Raw genomic sequence first — 7,227 nt, forward strand, 5'->3', positions numbered from 1 at the left:
TTGACCTCTGTGACCTTGAATGAAGGTCAAGGTCATTCATTTGAACAAACTTGATAGCACTTCATCCCAGCATGTTTCAAGCCTAATATGAGTATCCTAGGCCTTTTGGTTCTTGAGAAGAAGTCATTTAAAAATTTAAGCCTATTTGACCCCTGTGACCTTGGATAAAGGTCAAGGCCATTTATTTGAACAAACTTAGTAGCACATAATCCAAGAAAGCAACAGGCCCAATATGAATATCCTGGGCCTTTTGATTCTTGAGAAGAAGTCGTTTAAATATTTTAGCCTTTTTGACCCCTGTGACCTTGAATAAAGACAAAGGTTATTATTCATTTGAACAAATTTGATAGCCCTTTATCCAAGCATGTTAGGGGCCCAATATCTGGTCTCTAGGCCTTTTAGTTATTCACAAGAAGTTGTTTAAAGGATTTTTAGCCTATTTGACCCCTGTGACCTTGAATGCAGACCAAGGTCATTCACTTGAACAAACTTGGTAGCCCTTCATTCCAGCATGCTACAGGCCAAATATCAGTACCCAGGGTGTTTCGGTTATGGAGAAGAAGTTGTTTGAATCAAAATTTACGCACGGCGCACGACGACGGACGGTGCATGATGACAATAGGTCATCCTGACCCTTTGGGTCAGATGACCTAATAATCCTGGGTTTGTGTCTTCTACGATATGACTGAAATAATACAAATATTACATTAGAGAAAATACACAAGGCAGCTAGGGAATAGAGTTATCGGACCTGGCTACGGTAAGGTTTGGTAATATGTGCTCCGACTAAATTGTGAAATTTTGGCTTAATTACAACGTATAAGTAGCTGAAATTTGATGTGGTGAATGGTAAACATATCTATAGTGAAAACTGAGGTTTGATTTGTATCCAAAATTTGTATAATTGAAGATATAAAACAGAAACCGACCTCCACAGAGATGGTGAGTAGCATAAACAATAAAAACACTTTTGCTGAAACGGTATCAAATTATAACTCTACGAAAAATATCGTATACCCTGCTGGTTATGGAAAAGCTAAGCCCGTGTTCTTCAGTGAGCAAGAGGTTTTTGGCCATAGAGTTGTTGAAAAAAGCAGATGGTTAAAACATGATGAAATTTATATTGCTATTGGAAACGTGGTTTCAACTGATCATATCAGTGGTATACAACGCACAGGGAGGTTTTGGAGATTGTATGTTGACAACATCCCGGACAGAGTTAAGTTGTTGACGGAAGGTCTTGTCATTCGTGGGAGGGAGGTAACGTTGTTAACAGAAAATCCAAACACGCCGAAGTATGATCCTGATACGACTACCAAATTACGAGTTTCGAGCGTGCCGTTGTCAGCTGACGATGGTCAAATACGCAGTGCCCTGACTCTCAAAAACTGTACAATTCTTGACCTTTATCGCGAAAAATTTAGGATTGACAATCGTCTCACAAATTGCGATACCGGAGACAGAATTGTGATTGTTGAAAAATTGTCTGACCATCTTTCCAGATTTATCAAAGTTGGAAAGTACAATGCTGGACTGTGGTATTATGGTCAGCCTAAAGAATCCACAGCATTAAGTTCAGAAACAAAACAAACCACCTGTGTCAAATGAAAGGCAGAAGGACACCCTGTTTACGAGTGCACAACAGGGTGGGTATGCAACTATTGTCACGAGGTTGGACACAAACAAGCTGAATGTGAGTATAACCGTCAGAGCGACTCAACTGACAGCAATGATGGTGGAGAATCGTCTGAGGGGGAAGAAGAATCAAACAGGTCTAGAAAAAAGCCCAAAGACAAGAACAAAAAGAACAAAAAAAAAAAAAAAAAAAAAAACAATGGTAAGGATGGGAAAGTTACTTCTGGTCCTATTGAACGCTTCCTCAAGACGGCATCCCAACAAAAAGACCAAACACCAAATAGGCCAAGGGACAGAAGCGAACCAAAGCAAAGATCACCAGCTACTCCGGAAGAAGTTGATAAGAAAAAAATCTAAAACATAAATCACTCTCTAATGGACTCTCTTCACTTAATAACATTAAGTGGACAAGGCTTACGAGATAAAGAAAAAAGATATAGGCTGCACTAATGGTTGAAAAATCTAAAATTTGGAATAGTGTTTCTACAAGAAACACACTTTTCAATAGATTTGTTTGACCAAATTGATAGAGAAATATGTAAATTTGCTACTGCTTATCATAGTGTTGGAAAAACAAATAGTGAAGGTGTGAGTATATTGATGTCCAAAAAACACAAGTAACTGTATTAGACAGTAAGTCTGATGTTGAAGGTAGATTTATCATGTTAAATTTGGAAGTCGAGGATAGCATTTATACATTGTTAAACATATACGCTCCCAATGACGAAAAATCAAGAAATACATATTTTAAACATTTGGATACGGAACTGAATGCATTTAAACAGGGTGTAGTAATAGCAGGGGGAGACCTCAATGAAACTAATAATAAAGTTGATAGAATATCTAGGAACCAAAATAGAGTTTTCAGAAAATCTTATGGCTTAAAACAATTAATAAAAAACAACAACCTAATAGACATATGGAGGGTACGAAACGCTCTGAAAAGACAATCTACATGGAGAAGAAAAACAACGGGAGACGTGAGCAGGATAGATTATTTTTAATAGAAAATTCTATACATGATATTAAAAGTTGTGATATAAGACCAGCACAGATACAATACACTGACCATATGGCGGTGTCTTTAAAAATTATGTGTAACAGTACAAAAAAGAAGGGTTGTGGATTGTGGAAAATTAACAATAATTATCTTAAAGATACTGACTACAAAATTGTTATTAACAAAGTTATTGATGAAGTATTAAACAATGATATGAATTTAAATAAAATTGAATTATGGGATTACTGTAAAATAATGATTAAACATAAAACAATAGAATACTGTAAAGAAAAAAGCAAAATAAAAAAGTGCAATATCAGTTGCTTGGAAAAAGAGTTGGTGGCGGAAAATGATAAATATGATGAAAGTCCAAACGTGGAAACACGCAAAAAGATTTCAGAGCTAGAAAATCAATTAAATATTCTTTACCAAGAACGGGCAAGGGGTGCCCAAATTAGAGCCCGTGTAAATTTGGTAGAGAAGGGAGAAAAGAATACGAAGTACTTCCTTGGTATGGAGAAGCAAAGACAGTTAAAAAATACAATCACTCACTTAAAGACAGACGAGGGGCTAACTGAAAACGAACCGGAAAAAATACTTAAAGAAATTGAAAACTTTTACTCTAATTTATATAAATCAAAAAATCCTGAAAAAAAGAAAGTGCATGAATATATAAACAGATGTGAAATAGACTATAGATTGAATTAAAGAGAGAGAGAAATAGTTGTGAAGGAGATTTGACATTGAAAGAATGTGAAGAAGCTCATCTTGTATGAAAATGAATAAAAGTCCGGGCAGCGATGGTTTAACTGTCGAATTATACAAGGCATTTTGGAACAAAATAGGTAATACTGTGCTAAGATCATTAAACAGTTGTTACAGTAGAGGTGAATTAAGTACCTCTCAAAGAAAAGGAATAATTTCCCTTATTTACAAAAAGAATGACCCTTTAAATTTAAGAAATTGGAGACCAATTACCTTGCATAACACTGATCATAAAATAGCAGCTCATGCCTTGGCGTCTAGAATTAAACCTTTAATGCCCAAGATAATTAGTACTGATCAAAATGGTTACATTAAAAATAGGTTCATTGGTTATAATATCAGACTAATTCAAGATGTCATTGACTTTTCTGAAAAAAAATAATATAGATTCTTGTATTTTATTTTTAGATTTTTCTAAGGCATTTGATACAATCGAGTGGGAATTTATGTTTAATAGTCTAGAAAAATTTGGGTTCGGGCGATCATTCATTAATTGGGTCCAAATATTGTATATAAATATTACAGGGTGTGTAAAAAACAATAACTGGTTAACAGGAAGTTATAAAATATCACGTGGTATCAGACAAGGCTCTTCTTTGTCTTGCTTACGATTTGCCATAGCAACTGAACTTCTTTAACTTCTTTATTAAGAAAAGATGAAACGTTGCGTGGTGTAAAAATACATAAATCAACTGTAAAGGTATCCCAATTAGCAGATGACACAACTTTGTTTATGGAATATCATGATGTTAAAAAAGCGTTGGATCTGGTAGACGAATTTGGCAATATATCCGGTTTGAAATTGAACAAAGAAAAAACAGCGGCAATCTTTGCTGGCAGAAACAAGAATAGAGATACAAGCTACGCAGGTATTAAATGGGTCACGATGGTAAAATCGCTTGGGGTATATTTTGGCCATAATAGTAAGGTATGTTCTAATCTGTGCTGCAAAGAAAAAGTAACAAGTATAGGCAGTCTTCTTAAAAACTGGAAGAAAAGAAAACTAGCATTGCTTGGCAAGTCTATAATTATTCAAAGTTTGGTGATACCAAAGATAACTTTTTTAGCAAATACTATTGGTATGGATAGCACAAGAATAAAGATACTGGAGAAAATGATATATAACTTCATTTGGGAGGGTAAACCAGATAAAATCAAAAGAAATGTAATGATTGGAACTATTGAACAGGGAGGATTAAATGTAAGAAACATAGAATGTCATATTGATGTCTTACGCATTGCATGGATCAAAAGGCTGTTAGACTCTAGTCATGCAAACTGGAAATTGGTGCCAACATTGTATTTTGAGCAGTTTGGTAAAGATAATTTTATTTGAAATGAATATGCCATCTACAAAAAGTTTACCAAAACATCTTGGGATAACAGACTTCTATTTGGATCTTCTGGTGGCATGGCTTAAAATTCAAGCTGATAAAAACATAAAGAACAATTTCAGAGAGATATAACAACAGGTAATTTGGGGTAATAAATTATAAAATTCATTGGTAAATCATTGTTCTACAAAAACTGGAGCGATTCTGGTTTAATTTACATAAATGATTTAATTGGAAATGATGGAAAGATCGATGAGGACATCATACATCAAAAATTAATATGTTAAAGAAATTGGATAGCCGAATTAGTGTCCATCAAACAAGCTATACCAAGAAATTGGTTAGATATCTTAATTACAGAAAAATCGATGGCAAAAGTACACATTATAAAGAAAGACATTTGTCTGTATACCACAGTAAAAGGCGACATGGTTCAGCTGAAGACGTTAAGAAATAAAGACATATATAGTATATTGAGACGAAAAAAATATTGTATTACTTATAACTTTGATCGCTGGAAAGAAAAATTTAACATAGAAAAAGAAAGCTTCACCAACTTGTTCAAATTTATTTTTAGTGTTTTAATAGAAAATGATGAAAAAATGTTTGATGGAATTGTTTCATTGTATCATTCCAAATGGTCCTTTATTAAAAAGGTGGTGTATTGTTGAAAATGAAAATTGTAAAATATGTAACGTCAAGGATGACTACCATCATTATTTTATTGAATGTCAATGTGTCGATCCACTTTGGAATCACGTTAGACAATCATTGGATAAACTTGGCTATACTATTGTATTAAGACACTTAAAGTTTATAGTAATAGGATACAAAATTGTATATAATGCCTATAATGACATTAACTGTGTTTTATCATTGATTGGATTGATTGGAACAAAATATGTAGATATTGTTCAACTTTTCAAACCTGAGCTGAAACGGAAATTTTGTTTTCAGTATTATACAAAAATGAAAAAAAAACTGTATGCTTTTCTTTATAAGTCGCACGAAGCAATGCTTCACTAGAAATTGAATTAAAAACATTACTAATGACAAAAACTACAAAAAAGGATTTTTCTTTGGGTTTTTTTGTGTGTGAAGACTAGATTATCCATGCAGGTAGGGGACTTCCAACCGCTGGAAACAATTTTTTTTTCATACTGGAAATATGTTTTCAACCTTAAAGTTCCCTTTATTTTTTTTTTATTTTTTTTTTAAATATAAATATACAGTATACATGTATTTGGTAAATTTTCAAAATTCACCAACTAACAATGTTACAATATTAACTTGGCACCCCACAGAAAGACTAACAGAGGGAGAGTGAAAGGGAATAAATGAATATGTCCAGAGGGAGAGAGAGTGAGAGAAGATATAATATTATAACAAAACTTCTTTATTAGATGCAGTAAAGTGAGAAAGAGAATGAATGTGTATAAATGAGGACAATACAATCTAATGCCAAAATGAAAATAAAAGTATGAAAAAATAATACGACAGAAAAAAAGTACGATGATGAAATGGCTCCGTGCCAGAGGCACGAAATATAACATAAATAGATAAATATTAGACAAGACATTAACAGCACAATTTAATAAATACTAATTTCACTACATTTAACATTAAACAACTCTTTGTTTTATTTCCTTTACTTAAATTTAGTAATTTTTTTATATATACATTGTATATTCAAACACGTTATTATTTATAAATTATATGACTATGATATGATAAATTGTATTTCAATACATGACGAGCCAATTCTGAGTAAAAAAAGGAAATGGAGTGAGTTGTATTGATTTGATAGTCCTTGGTTTCTGTCCGCTACGACCCTTTTTTAAACAAAAGGCCAAGAGGGCTTGTATCGCTCACCTGTTTTTTTAGTATTACAATAAAAACTTTCAATCAGAAAAATTAGCAAAATTTACCCCATTATTCATTAAATTAAATTCATGTGTACAATTTTAAATCCCCTCCCTTTTGACGCCGCACCTCAGCCCCCGGCAGGGTCAGTCCCATCATTTGTACAGTTTTGAATCCCCACTCTATAAGGATGCTACTATTGCATTTCGAGCGTAATCCCATGCTTAGTTGAAGAGAAGAAATCGTTAATATGGAAATAGTCACATTGACCCCTTTGACCCCGCCCCTCAGGCCCCCGGGGGGTCAGCCCGATCATTTATACAATTTTCAGATAGTAGCCCATTTTGTCGGATGGACAGACGACGGACGCCACTGTATGGCATAAGCTCACCTTTGTACTTCGGACCAGGCGGGTTAAAAATATAAAACACAAAATATACAGTAAATTCATGAGAGACACTACCTTTCAGAACAATCCACAACAAGGGGTAATTTAATTGTTAATTGAGCAAGTTTTACGGATTTTTTCGGCAAAATTTTGGGGCTTTTTGAGTCCGAAAATAGACATACCATGTACTGTAACAATACATGCACGACCGATAACAAAGACGGGACAAAACATAAATGCTT

This window comes from Argopecten irradians, chromosome 10 (assembly GCF_041381155.1).
Source record: "Argopecten irradians isolate NY chromosome 10, Ai_NY, whole genome shotgun sequence".
Taxonomy (NCBI): domain Eukaryota; kingdom Metazoa; phylum Mollusca; class Bivalvia; order Pectinida; family Pectinidae; genus Argopecten; species Argopecten irradians.